The sequence below is a fragment of the Mobula hypostoma genome, chromosome 9 (assembly GCF_963921235.1).
Source record: "Mobula hypostoma chromosome 9, sMobHyp1.1, whole genome shotgun sequence".
Taxonomy (NCBI): Eukaryota; Metazoa; Chordata; class Chondrichthyes; order Myliobatiformes; family Myliobatidae; genus Mobula; species Mobula hypostoma.
Window position 1 is genome coordinate 31,680,973 of NC_086105.1, and position 14,157 is coordinate 31,695,129.

The 14,157-nt window shown below is 41.8% G+C and overlaps 1 protein-coding gene across 3 annotated transcripts in view; it reads left to right on the plus strand.

The window, feature by feature from the left end:
* The first annotated feature begins 914 nt into the window (after positions 1-914).
* Positions 915-14,157, plus strand: part of si:dkey-82f1.1 (DENN domain-containing protein 2A) — a 118,673-nt gene continuing 105,430 nt past the window's right edge. The window contains exon 1 of one of the 3 annotated variants that reach the window (XM_063057998.1): positions 915-980. The gene's annotated coding sequence lies outside the window, so the exon portion shown is untranslated. Of the gene's footprint in view, positions 981-10,041; positions 10,366-14,157 lie in introns of those variants that run through there. The other 2 variants (XM_063057996.1, XM_063057997.1) reach the window with 2 other exon arrangements.

The window sequence follows — 14,157 nt, forward strand, 5'->3', positions numbered from 1 at the left end:
GAGCAGTAAATCTGTCAAGTTTGCTCGGTCACTGAGGTGGAACCCAGTCTTGCTGCTGCAGTTGTGCACGATGCCTCGCAGATCTTGAGCCAGTTTAGAGCTGGCGTGCCCCTCACCTTCACCACACTGTAAATTGGGAATTTAAAGAGAAAGGTGGGTTGAGTTTTAATTACTTTACGTTAGTTTAATGTTTTTATGTGTAGTTAATTTTACTTAAAGAAAATTTACACAGTTGCTACAAACTCCTTTCAAAGCAACATACACAAGCTCGGCAGGACAGGCAGCATCCATAGAAATGAACAAACAAGTGACATTTCAATCATTGATCCCTAACCATACTAACAGTTGGGTGCTATTTCCTGAATCGGCCCACATTCCCCTAAGCCCTGCTCCTCCACATACCTATCCGAGAGCTTCTTAAACAATACTATTGTAACTGCTTCAACCACTTCTCCAGATACTCTACACCCTCCAAAAGTTGCCTCTCAGGTCCCTTTTAATTCTTTCTCCTCTTCCCCCTAAACCTATGTCACCTAATTCTAGACTCCTTTAAACTGGGGATAAGTTTATTACCATCCACTATGAAGGTAAGCACACCAAACGTCCTTTTCACTTCCCTGATAACCTGTGTTATCACTTTCAGTTAGTCATGGATTTGCTTTTCAAGGTCTCTCAAAGTGTAAATCAACACTTTGACTTCCCAAAAGCATTACCTCACACTACAAACGAGAAAATCTTCAGATGCTGGGAATCAGCAACACACTCAAAGTGCTGGAGGAACTCAGCAGCCCAGGCAGTGTCTATGGGAAAAACCCTTCCCGCTGAAACGTCAGCTGTACTGTTTTCCGTAGGTGCTGCTGAGTTCCTCCAGCAGTTCGTGTGTGTGTTACCTCCCACACTCGTCTGGATTGAATGTCGATGGGCACTGTTCAGACTAACCTTCCAGCTGATCGATTTCCTAAGACTCCTTCCTCTGGCAGGTTTGTATACTGGCAAGGAGATTAAGGTATGAATAATAAAATAGATCGAAATAAAATTAAGATTTAAAAAAAAATTGAGCCATTGCTTCACTGTAAATCAAAAGCATGAAGGTGTGAATTAATTGGAAAAAAACTTTGGATGATGTCACATTTGTAGAGTGGGTACCTATTGGGTAAATTAAAGTAGCATTTAAATTTGCTCTGCATTGATTTTCATTTCCCTGGTTTTACTTTTTCATTTCAGTCACTGCAATCTATGTAGGTTGTTCTGCTTTTTTAAAAATTTTCTCCAAGCTACAAGTTTTTTCTTGCTTTGTTGTAACTAGTCAACTTAATCTAACCCTCATTCCAGACCTCCTTGCTAACTTCAAACAATAATGTTGTGCATTAATGTCACCAAATGCATGATTGAGAATCTTGCATTTACAAGTCACTCTGTACCAGTTCTGTCTCAGTATTTTGGATCTGGTCTGCTTGTGCTGGAGAAACAAGAAAAATAGTGGCACACAGGGAAGCTCCTGAAGATTTAAACTAGGATATTAACTGTAAGCAAAGGATGATTCCTCTTAAATTGCAGAATATTAATATTGTTGGACCTTAATCTAGAGTTGATGAAAGGAAAGCAATACATGTCCTTTCTTCACCTATTTAACACACCCTATAAGATCTGGGGTTCTATTTTGCGTTGTTTTCTGTGGTTCTACATTTCCCCTTTCAGATCCTTTCTAAGGTGGGCTGCCTGCCTGAGCATGATCGAATCCTCCCACAACAACATGAAGCGGTACAATGGCAGCACCTTGGAGCCCTTTGATAGAAGCAGTGGCATTAAACAAGGATGTGTCCTCACCCCAGCGCTCTTTGGGATCTCCTTTGCCCTTCTGAGGCACACACTCGGCACTGCAACGTGGGTGATCCACCTCCACACTAGATCAGATAGCAGGCTTTTTAACCTCATCCTGCCCAAGAGCCAAATCAAAGTGCACGAGGCTATGATCAGAGACATTCTGTTTGCTGACGACGCAGGAGTCACAGCCCACTCTGTGCAGCACCTCCACAGTTTGTTGGGTTGCTTCTCCCAGGCCTGCAGGGATTTGGTCTGACCATCAGCCTGAAAAAGGCAGACACCTTGGAACAAGACATGGAGGCACCACCGGTCGCTACCACTGATAACTTGGAACTGGATGTTGTTCATCAGTTCAGATACCTGGGGTCCATCACCAGTGACAACTTCTCCTTGGATGCAGATATCAACAAGCCCATCAGGAAGGCTGCAACAACTCTTGCCTGCCTCACCACATGTGTCTGGGAGAGCTCCAAGCTCTCAGTCAAAACGAAGCTGACAGTTCACAACGCTTGTGTCACCAACACACTGCTGTACAGCAGAGAGACCTGGACAACACATGCTAAGCCGGAGAGAAGGCTCAACACCTTCCATTTAAGATGCCTTCATCAAATCTTTGTGTGTGTGTGTGTGTTTGTGTGTGTGTGTGTGTGTGTGTGTGTGATCCAAAACACGAGAACACCCAGTACTGTGGTTCACTTGCGTGTCATGTTCTGGCCTCCCTAGTGTGTACACCCTACTCGGACAGCGTAGGCTGCGCTGACTGGGCCGTGTCTGCTGCATGCGGGGTGGCTACATCCCAAAAGGTATCCCCTACGGCGAGCTGGCCTCAGCAAAGAGAAACGCTGGCCTGTGCTACTAGGATGTCTGTTATCAGGACATGAAGGCACTGGACATCAACATTGAGTCCTGGGAGGAACTTGCAGCTGACCACACTGGATGGAGAAGCACCCTGAAACAACCCCTTAAGTCAGGTGAGGAACAATTCCTGAAAGTGGCAGAAGACAGACGAGGATCGCTGTATCTCCTACGCAGCTGAGGCCACTTATGGATGTGACCTTTGCAATAGAGACAACCACTTTCACATTCGTCTCATCAGCCACAGACAGTGCAAATGGATCTAACAATGCAGATGGATAGGATGCAACGTCCATGGTCTACCTTGATCAATGGAAGGCCGGCACATATTTCCCCTGCAGTAATTTAGCACAATTCGTGGTTTTGTCTGAGGTTAAACAGCAATTGCGTACAGGTCCACAAGATGGGGTGGTACATTGATTGTGAAATGCTTGTGAATACAAATCATCTTAGCAGTCCATGCATCGGATGGCTTTCTAACTGATAAAAGGACGAGGTTCTTCAGCGAGCACCCACTACCTTTTCCAGCAGGAATCTCCTGCCCCATCTGTGGAAGAAGCTATGGTTCTCTCAAAAAAAAAACAGAGCAAGGAAGTTGTTCTTTATCCTGGTGCATTGCCTATGAAGTATGAGGTTACTAAACCAGTGCAGGAAACATCCTAATTGATTTAGTGATTGAAATTGGAAAATTATTTATTTCTCTAATATTCTTGTTCCTGGTAGCTTTAATTGATTTTATTGTATTACTTTGTTCTACTGTGAATGCCTGCAAAAATTGAATCTCGGTGTCATATATAGTGACAAGTGCATACTCTGATAATAAATTTACTTTGAATACTTGAGACAATGTGTTCATGCTGGTGCCTGTGTTGAGGCTACAATTAAGGAGCATGTATAGCAACAGGTTTGTTTGATCTAGGATTTTAAAAAAATAATTAAAATAGTTCATGAATAAACTTTTCCTTTGTTCAGATCCATTAGAGACATTGTAATACAGCACTGTAACAAGCCCGTTGGCCCACCATGTCCATACTCACCGAACATTGTGTACTGTCACTTACTTAACCTCATTTTACAAGCACTTCATCCATAGTTTATTTTAACTTGGCAATTCAAGTGTTCATCCAGGTGCTTTGTAATTATGAGAGTATCTGTTTCTATCACCTTCTCAGGCAGTGCATTCTAGATTGCAAAAGTCCAACAGATGATCCCCTTTAAACCTCTAACCCCTCAGCTTGAACCAATACCTGCGGGGTTTTGCCATGGAGAAAACTGTCTTAATATGCAGCCTAACTATATCTCTTTCAGGTCTCCCCCCGCCCCCCCCACCCCAACCTCCTCTCTTCCAAGGAAATCCCCCTCCCAGTCTTCCCTTATTAATGAAATACATAGTCCATCCCAGGCAGCATTCTGTAGTGTATTCACATCCTTCCAATAACGTGGTGTCTACAACTATGTGCAATATTCCAGCTGTAGCCTCATCATTTAACAATTTGCCTTGGATCCCACGCACTTTGACCTTGTAGCATCGGTGAAAGGCCTTGCTGAAGCTTATATAAACTAAATGAGCTATACCGCCCTTATTAAGTTATTTAGTTGCCTCTTAACATAAGAAATAGGAACAGGAGTAGGCCATCTGCCTGTTGACCCTGCTCCGCCATTCAATAAGATCATGGCTGATCTTCCCATGGACTCATCTCCACCTACCTGCCTTTCCCCCATAACCCTTAATTCCCCTGCTACGCACAAATCTATCCAACCTTGTCTTAAATATATTTACTGAGGTAGCCTCCATTGCTTCATTGGGCAAGGATTTCACAGATTCACCACTCTGAGAAAAGCATTTCCTCTGCATCTCCATCCTAAACCTACTCCCCTGAATCTTGAGGCTATGTCCTGTAGTTCTAGTCTCACCTACCAGTGGAAACAACTTTCCTGCCTCTATCTTATCTATCCCTTTCATAATTTTATATGTTTCTATAAGATCTCCTCTCATTCTTCTGAATTCCAGCGAGTACAGTCCCAGGTGACTCGATCTCTCTTCATAGTTGAACCCCCTCATCTCTGGAATCAACCTGGTGAATCTCCTCTGCACTGCCTCCAAAGCCAGTATATCCTTCCTCAAATAAGGAGACCAGAACTGCACACAGTACTCCAGGTGCGGCCTCACCAGTACCCTGTACAATTGCAGCATAACCTCCCTGCTCTTAAATTCAATCCCTCTAGCAATGAAGGCCAACATCCCATTTGTCGTCTTGATATCCTGCTGCACCTGCAAACAAACCTTTTGTGATTCATATACAAGCACTCCCAAGTCCTTCTGCACTGCAGCATGCTGCAATTATCCCAACTCTGTGCTTTCTATTAGTTAACTAATTCTCTATCCATGCTAATACATCACCCCCAACTCTCTGTATCCTTATTTATGGTAAGTCTTTTGTGCGGCACCTTATCGAACGCCTTCTGGAAATCCAAGTAATGAATGTCCATCTGTTCCCTTCTATCCACTGCACTCGTTATATTCTCAAAGAACTCCTATAAGTTTGTCAAACAGGTCCTGTCTATGCTGAATCCATGCTACATCTGCCTGATGGATCCCTTTCTTTCCAGATGCCTCACTATTTCTTCTTTAATGATAGTTTCAAGCATTTTCCCAATTACAGATGTTGTACTAGCTGGCCGTTTGCCTGCATCCCTTTTTGAACATTAGCTGTCCTCTAATCCACTGGGGCCCGCCCAGAGTCCAGAGAATTTTGGTAAATCATCACCAAAGCCTCCACTATAACTTCTGCCATTTATTTCAGTACCCTGGGATGCATTCCATTAGGACCAGGGGACTCGTCTATCTTCAGGCCCCCAAGTTTGCTCAGCACTGCCTCTTTAGTGATGGCTATTGTATCAAGCTCCTCACCTCCCATCGCATCCACAACATCTCTCTTTGGCATGTTAGACGTGTCCTCCACTGTGAAGACGGACACAAAATACTCGTTCAAAGCCTCGGCCATTTCCTCATTACCCAATATCAATTCCCCCTTCTTGTCCTCCAAGGGACCCACGTTCATATTAGCCACCCTTTTTGTGCTTTGTATAATTATAAAAACTTCTATCTGTTTTTGTATTTTGTCCTAGTTTATTTTCATAATCTAGCTTCCCTTTCTTCATTGCTCGCTTAGTCGTTCTTTGTTGCTTTTTAAAATTTTCCCAATCTTCTAATTTCTTTTGGTGACTTTGTATACATGAGTTTGATGCTGTCTTTTACTTCCTTAATTATCCAAAGCTGGCTCTCCACACCCCTACTGTCCTTGCTTTTTAGTGGAATATACTTTTGTTGAGCACCGTGAAAAATTTCTTTGGAAGTCATCCATTGTTCCTCAACCATCCCACCATATAGCCTGTGTTCCCAGTCTACACTAGACAAATCCTCCCTCATCCCATTGTAGTCTCCATTGTTTAGGCATTTTAGATTGAACGTTTGCACGCTCCCTTTGTATGAAAAATTCAATCATACTGTGATCACTCTTTCCTAACTATAAGATCACTAATTTTACCTGTCTCATTGCACAGGACCAGATCTAAGGTGGCACGTTTCCTTGTAGGTTCAGTAACATGCTGTACAAGAAAGCCATCATGGATGCATTCTATGAGGTCCTCCTCAAGACTGTCTCGATTAACTCGATTCACCCAATCCATGTGCAATTCAAAGTCCCATTCTTATGTGCCTCAGATATTTTTCTGCTTATTGCTTGTGCCACTGTAATGTCATTATTCGGTGGCTGATAGACATCTCCCACCAGTGACTTATTTTTTCCCCCCTTTACTATTTCTAATCTCTACATCTCTACCCAGATGGATTCAACATTCTGCTCCTTAGATCGTGTATCGTCTGTCAATATCGCCCTGATCTCATCCTTAATCAAGAGCGCTGCCCCACCTTCCTTATCTTCCTGCCTATCCTTCTGTATTACCTCTTATCCTTGGATATTTAATTCCCACTCCTCTCCACCCTGCAACCATGTTTCTGTAATGGCCACTAAACCATCCCCTTTGTACTGATTAGTGCCACAAGTCCACTGACTTTGTTTTGAATACTACGGGCATTCAGATAAAGTGCCCTTACACTCATCGTGCTTTTAAAATCTTGTAATCTTTTTCTCTTTTGCACTTGACTTTTCTTCACTCCACTCCTATTTTTCTCTTTTTTTTTATCTTTTTCTTTTACTTTATCCATACTACTCCAGTCTGTTGAACCCCTATTATTTAGTTTAAAGGTCTATCCACAGCCCTTGTTGTGTGATTCGCTAGGATCCAGGTCCCATCACAGTTCAGGTGGAGCCTTTCTCGTTGGAACAGCTCCCTCATTCCCCAAAACTGGTGCCAATCTTCCCATCAATTCAAACCCACTTCTCCCACACCAATCCTTGAACGACACAGTTAACTCTCTAATCTTCTTGACCCTATGCCAATTTGCACATGGCTCGGGTAGTAATCCACCTTTTTTGTTCTGCTTTTTAATATATTCCCGAGCTGTTCAAATTCCTGCAGCAGAACCTCTTTCCTCATTCTACCTATGTCATCAGTACCCACATGGACCAGGACCACAAGATCTTTCCCCTCCCATTGCAAACTCCTCTGCAGGTCAGATGAGATGTCCTGAACCTGAGCACCAGGGAGGCAACACAGCCTTTGGGACGCTCTATCCTTGTGACAGAGGACTTTGTCTATTCCCCTGACTATACTATCCCCAATTACCACTACATGTCTCTTCTCTTCTCCCCCTCTTGAGTGGCTCTCTGAACTACGGTTCCACAGTTAGCTTGTTAATTCTTCCTACAGCCCCCACTCTCATCCACACTGGGAGCAAGAATCTCGGACCTGTTGGACAAGCTCAAGGACTGAGGCTCCTCCAGCACTGTCTCTTGGATCCCACTACCCACCTCACTCGCAGTCACGTTCCCTCTTGTCCCTGACCACAGACTGAATCTGAGGCAACTAATTTAATGGGTGTAACTACCTCCCGAAACAAATTGTCCAGGTAAAGCTCCCCCTCCCTGATGTGCCACAGTGTTTGAAGGTCAGATTCCAGGTCATCAACTTTGAGCCTGAGTTCCTCGAGCAGCCAACACTTGTTGCAGATGTGGTCACCAGGAACCACAAAAGTCAATCAAGTTAGTCAGACAGGATTTCCTACCAACAAATCCCTGACCAATCCTGCCTTTTCCAAGTGTAGATTGATCCTATGTCTGAGAACTTTTCCTAATAACTTCCAGACTTCTGATATTAGGTTTACTACACTGCAATTGACAGACTTGTCCCTGCCACTCATTTTCCACTCCTTGGCTGCAGGATAGGGACAGGAAATGCAGACCGCAGATGGAATAAGTGAGATGGCACTCTGGCTGTCAGAATTTGAGGGAGATATTAGAATTTGTGCTCAAAGATAATGCCACCCTCAGAGTGGAGGAGCAACACCTTGTATTCCATCTGGGTAGCCTCCAACCTGGCATGAATATTGATCTCTCCTGGTAAAAATATTTCCACAGCCCCCCTTCTCTATTCTCCACTCTGACCTTTTACCTCTCCTCGCTTGCCTATCACTTCCTCCTGGGTCCCCTTCTCCTTCCCTTTCTCCCATGTCCACTCTCCTCTCCTATTAGATTCCTTCTCTAGCCCTTGACCTTTCCCACCCACCTGGCTTCACTTAACACCTTCCAGCTAGCCTCCTTCCCCTTCCTCCACCCCCCCACCTTTTTATTCATGTTGTCTTCTCTCATCCTTCTCAGAAGGGTCTCAGCCCGAAATGGTAACTGTTTACTAATTTCCGTAGATGCTGCCTGATCCGCTGAGTTCCTCCAGCGTTGTGTTGCTTTGGATTTCCAGCATCAGACTTTCTTGTGCTGATTTGAGGGAGATGGTTGGTTCTAGATGCCTGGTGCTCCTGAGTTATATTCTTTGGAGTTTTGGGCTTGCAACCCCCAACAGGATGGGAAGACCATTATCACTTCCCTATTTAGGACTCCAACGGAAATTGCAGATAGAGATCTGATTATGTCACCAGAATGAATTTGCATATTTGAGAAATATCTCTTGTGTGTGGAGTTGTCCACAACTAAATGATGTGGACTGGAGTGTCCCAAAGTCTCATACTGTGTGCTTGAGAGTGTACTGATGTGGTTGCCGGCTCCTAGTAGGCTCTGTGGTGGGACAGGCTGCAGTTTAAAGTCCTCCTGTCATCTGTGAGTCTGCATCCTCGGTAAAACCACACTGACACATCTCTCATGAAATCTATAAAATTAAAATCGATTCATTGTTGACAAATTGAATAACCTGAAATGATCTGATTCCTGAATATAATGAAGACTCTGAGAGAGTTTCATATAGCATAGCTTGAGTACTGAAAGCCAGAAAGAAATCAAATTTAAAATTGGTGATGTTTATTGGAAACTGTGACTTGTTAGGAATCCTTTTGGTATTTGGAGAGAGCCTGCCTACTTTCTCTGAGTTGGTTTTAAAGATTTGTTCTTGTGGTTCAGCTGAGCTTGAGAGAAAACTACATGAAATCCTTTCTTTTTAAATCTTTTTATTAAATTAGTACACAAAAGGTAAAACATATAGAAACTAATACACTGTTGCGATATAAATTTACAAGAGATATTAATACATAAAAAACAGTACTAACAGTGCAGTTTAGTTATAAAATAACGAGGTAATATAGTAGTATACTAATTTTCCATATATATCAATAAAGAGAAGAAATAACCCAAAAAAGACCCCCCCCCAAAAAAAACCACCGTGCAATTAACCTAAAAAGCAAAGCAAAGCAATGGGCTAACTAGGTATCCAGTAGACTTAAACAACTTAAACAATCACGTGAACATGAAATCCAATGCCTGTTCAATTTTGTTCAGAGTCAAAAAATGGGAATAGAAATCATAAACTGTATTCTGTGTGCAAAAGAATATTAATTTTAACTCATTGCAAAAATGATTGCATTCTTTGTACTTACAAGTTTAGGTTAATAGAATTTCTCTTCTATCAGAATAGATCAAGAATATTTTGCGCCTAAAAAAATAGTGGAAAAATACCCTGGTATTGCTAGGAAGTTGCTAACCACTGAAGCATATTTTGAGCTGTGGGGTTGTAGCCCCTTTAATTGCATATGTGACGTGCCTGAAACTGGAGAATCTGTGTTTATTGTAGTTTTTGCCCAGTAGATTTGGAGAGGGAACAACGGTTGCTGTGGTAACAAGTCTGTTCTGAGGCAGCTGGTGATTAGTTCAATGGAAATAAGTCAAAAGAGGTCAAGGGAGGGAGGTGTGGGAATAGGGAGGCAGGAACTTAGCAGAGACGTCAGCGGCAGCAAGTTGTTGCATGGTGAAGAAAGGGAACGAATGAGAGGCAGGATGATGGCAAAAGACATAACCAAAAAGCCCTAAATCAAAGCAGTTTGGGAGAGAAAACCATTCTCGTTCCCTCCGGCACTATGGATTTTGTCCCCGAAGGCCCTCAGGTGTCTGGAAGCTGAAGGCAGAAGTGGTTCATCCCACCTTTCCATCCTTACTCCCTCCCCCCACAGAAAAAAAGTTTTTCAAAAGGAAACACGGACAAATGCTGCCTAAATGGGTTAGTTGCTCCGGGAATAATGAGGCTACAATCAAGAGAGATTTACCGGCAATCAAACTCGGTAAGGTAGGAAATCTTCAAATTGGCTGACTCACATCTCCCCCCACCCCCTTGCCTGTTTTAGATTATCCATTCTGTACGAAAAAAGGCAGAACTAATTTTCAAGCAGTTCTACTCTACAGATCTGAGAGTAGGGAGAATAGGAACGTTTGAATGTTTCACTGAGACGATATGTTACTGAGATCTCTTTTCACACAGATTGATATTAGTCCTCTATATTGTTGTGTTTATGATTGTGATATTTTTAATCTGAGTTTTTATGGATGACCCATGCATAACCCAGGCTTCCTGTAGAATACGTGTCTGTTATCTGTGGAGTTGTATAAAGTTTAACTCCCTGTTCTCCGTGATTTCTTGCATTTCCCTCAAACGCTGTTGTCAGTCATTTTGTTTAAAGAATTCTGAATTCTTTCCTCCAGTTCCCCTCTCCAATGGTTACTGTGCACCATTCTTCATCTGAGACATTTGCTTTTTTTTATTGGTATAAGTTCAGGGTTGAAAAAAAAGTGGACGTGAACGATACAGCATACAGTTTAAAATTCCCACTCCATGTCTCCCATGGTAGGAAATTGCGGTTGGGTCCCCATGACCTCACCGCTGAAAGAGAAAAGCTTAGAGATTCTGAGGCATCTCTTTGAGCCGCACATTGCATTTTACATTTCTGTACTCATGCAACAGATATAGTGCTTTAAAGAAGTGAACGACAAAAGAAGTCAGATTGGATTTAATTGTTAATCTAGCCTGTTGTATTTAGATGAACACCTGCCATTACTACAGTGAAAATGCATATCCACAGGAGGAATATTACATTTCAAAGGCATGCACTATTAGATAACTTGGACTCTAACTCAAAGTAGTAATTCAGAATGTATCTAGTATTATCATTAGAAGCTGTCACACACATTCATTAATAGTGTTTTTTTATATAACGAAGCAAATAATCCTCAGTGCAAACAATCCTTGAGTTTCTTTCCTGAAACATCACTAACACAGGTGAAAAGAGGGCCAAGGTTTGGGATATGATTTCTTGACAAGGTTTCCATCAACCTCTCTGGCGTAGTTGCATCCGTAAAGGCTGTGTGGTGTGAACGTCTCGTTTTCAGACCAGGCACAGCGTCGATCTTGTTGTCTGGCATTACCATTGTCTGAATGTAATAGACTCACAGCACTCCTTGTAACTTAAAACCAAGGTCCCACCTGGTGATGTGAGCCATCGGCCACAGCAGAACTCTGTTCCACCACAATCTGGGTTAGAATAAAGACAGTCAGTGGAAAATGGTTTTTGTGTAGTGACAATTAAATAGCATATCTTGGGTTACTTGCATATCCATTTTCCTCCCCCTCATCTCCACAATCAGCATCACTTATCTACTAACTCTCTGTACAAGCCTGTTGCTCTCATACGAAGGTCTATTTATAAGAAAGAGATTATGTAAATGTTCCAGGTAGATGATTTTATTATAGAGAAAGTGAGTTACTTGAAATTGTAGACATGATTCTGGATGGCTACAATGTGCTCAGGTGGAAGATTAGATGCTGTTCCTCAAAATTGCGTTGGACCTTGCTGTATCCAGTTCAGGAGACCATAGACATCAGTCAGAGATTAAAGAGTTAAGCAACTGGAAGCTTGGGCTTCCTTTGTGTACTGAACATGGTGCTCTGTAGTGTGGTCAGCTAATCTGCATCCAGTCTCTCCAGTGGAAGAGATGATCACGTCATAAGCATCAATGGTAGTATACAATTTTGGAGAGGAGTAAGTGAATGGTTGTTTCACTGGGAAGGATGGTTTGAGTTCCTGGATGTGGGGAAGGGAAGAAGTAAAAGGGCAGGTGTATCTCCAGTGACTGCATGGCAAAAGGAAGAGAAGTTGTTGATACAAGTAGTTTGAAGGATCTTCAGTGTGAAATGTTAACTGTCTCTCTTCCTACAAATACTGAATGTTTTTAGTATTTTCTGTTTCTATTTCAGATTTCCAGCATCAGTGGTTTTCTGAATGTTACCTTTAAAAGCAAGTGATTTTATGATCATATAATTAATCATAAAAGTTAAATAATAGGAAACATTTCTGAAACAGTGAAAACTTTTGACAGTGATATTTTAAATTGTGTACAGCTGCTAATTTTATTAAGAAAAAAACTCATCCTTGCAATGCAACAGGATTATGTTTGTTAATGTAAGTAATATATAATTAAAGAACTTCCACTAAAACAAGTTACCTCTGGTGTAAGGAACTGAATGGATATGGTAACTCTATTTAAAGCATTTCTAATGTTGGTTTTAAACTTAATAATTAAGTGAAAGTAAACAGATCTTCATGGTTAAACTTAGGAAAGATCTATGTTTGTATCCAAGAGGAAACATGAAGGCTCTCAGGAAGATTCACTACTTACAGTATCTCAAGATTATGAATCAGTGCTCCATCTATGTTGTACATCATAGAAGGGGCATTGAGTTAAGTCAGTGCATAAATGTACCCTGGGTTGAAGATTTGCCTACTACCTGGAGCGGCTTGGACAGGAAAGGAATGGAGGGTTATGGGCTGAGTGCAGGTCGGTGGGGCTAGGTGAGAGTAAGAGTTCGGCACGGACTAGAAGGGCTGAGATGGCCTGTTTCCGTGCTGTAATTGTTATATGGTTACATGTTATATGGTTAAAATGAGAAATATACTGAACTGTCTTTTTTAAGTGTAGGCTTCATTAAGGGATAAAATTCTGTCTGCAAATCAAAGGTTGGTAGTTTTGAAAAATATAGATAAACTATGGAAAGATGTACAAATAACAGGATTATTGTAGTGGATTATTTTAATTTCCTCAATATTGACTGGGACTTCTTTAATGCCAGGGGCTTAGATGGACAGTATTGGTTAGGTGCATTCAAGAGGGTTTCTTGAAATGACAGGTAGATAGTCCAACCAGGAATGGAGCCATACCAGACCTTGTATTGGGGAATGAACCTGGGTGGCTGATTGTTTCCACAGCACTGTCCCACTGACACTTAAGTAACTGTAATGTATGTTTTTAAGATGATTATAGACACTAATAAGATTGATGCTTGGGTTGATGTGCTAAATTGGGAGAAGTCTAAGTATAACAGTACTAGACAGGAACTGGTGAAAGAAGATTAGATCAAGGATAAGTCCACGTCAGATATATTGGAAATCTTAAAGGCCAGCTAATTAGAGTTTGGAACCGATATGTTCCTGCAAGGATGTAATGTTAGGATGGCAGTGTTTAGCAATCTTGCATGACAAGATGTCAAGAAGAAAAGGAAGTACATATAATTATTAGGAAACTAAAATTGGATAAGGCCCTCGAAGAATGTAAAGGAAGCAGGAAAAAACTTAAACTCTGATTTAGCAAGGCTAAAAAAGACCATGAAATGTCCTTCTTGAGTAAGGTTAAGGAGAATACCAAAGCATTTTTATATAACCACTTCGTTCTGCTCCACACAGAAATTACTTCCCTTGTCCTTGAGTGGACCTACCCTTTTCCAAACAATCCTAATACATATGGTTGGTTGAACAAAGGAGGGAATTTCTGCTTGGAGCCAGAGGAAATGGTTAATGTCATTAATGAGTACTTCTCAGTGGTATTTACCAAGGAGGAGGTTATGCACGATAGTAAGATAAGGAAGTGTTATGTTGATATTATAAGGCAGGTCAGTATTACGAATGAGGTGTTTGATGGAAAGAGGTGAACTTGGAAAATCAGGATAATGAGGGACACAAGAGAGAGCTTGCTGGGCCTTTGATTACAGATCTTTGTATCCTGTTAGCCACAGATGAAGTGCCAGGAAACT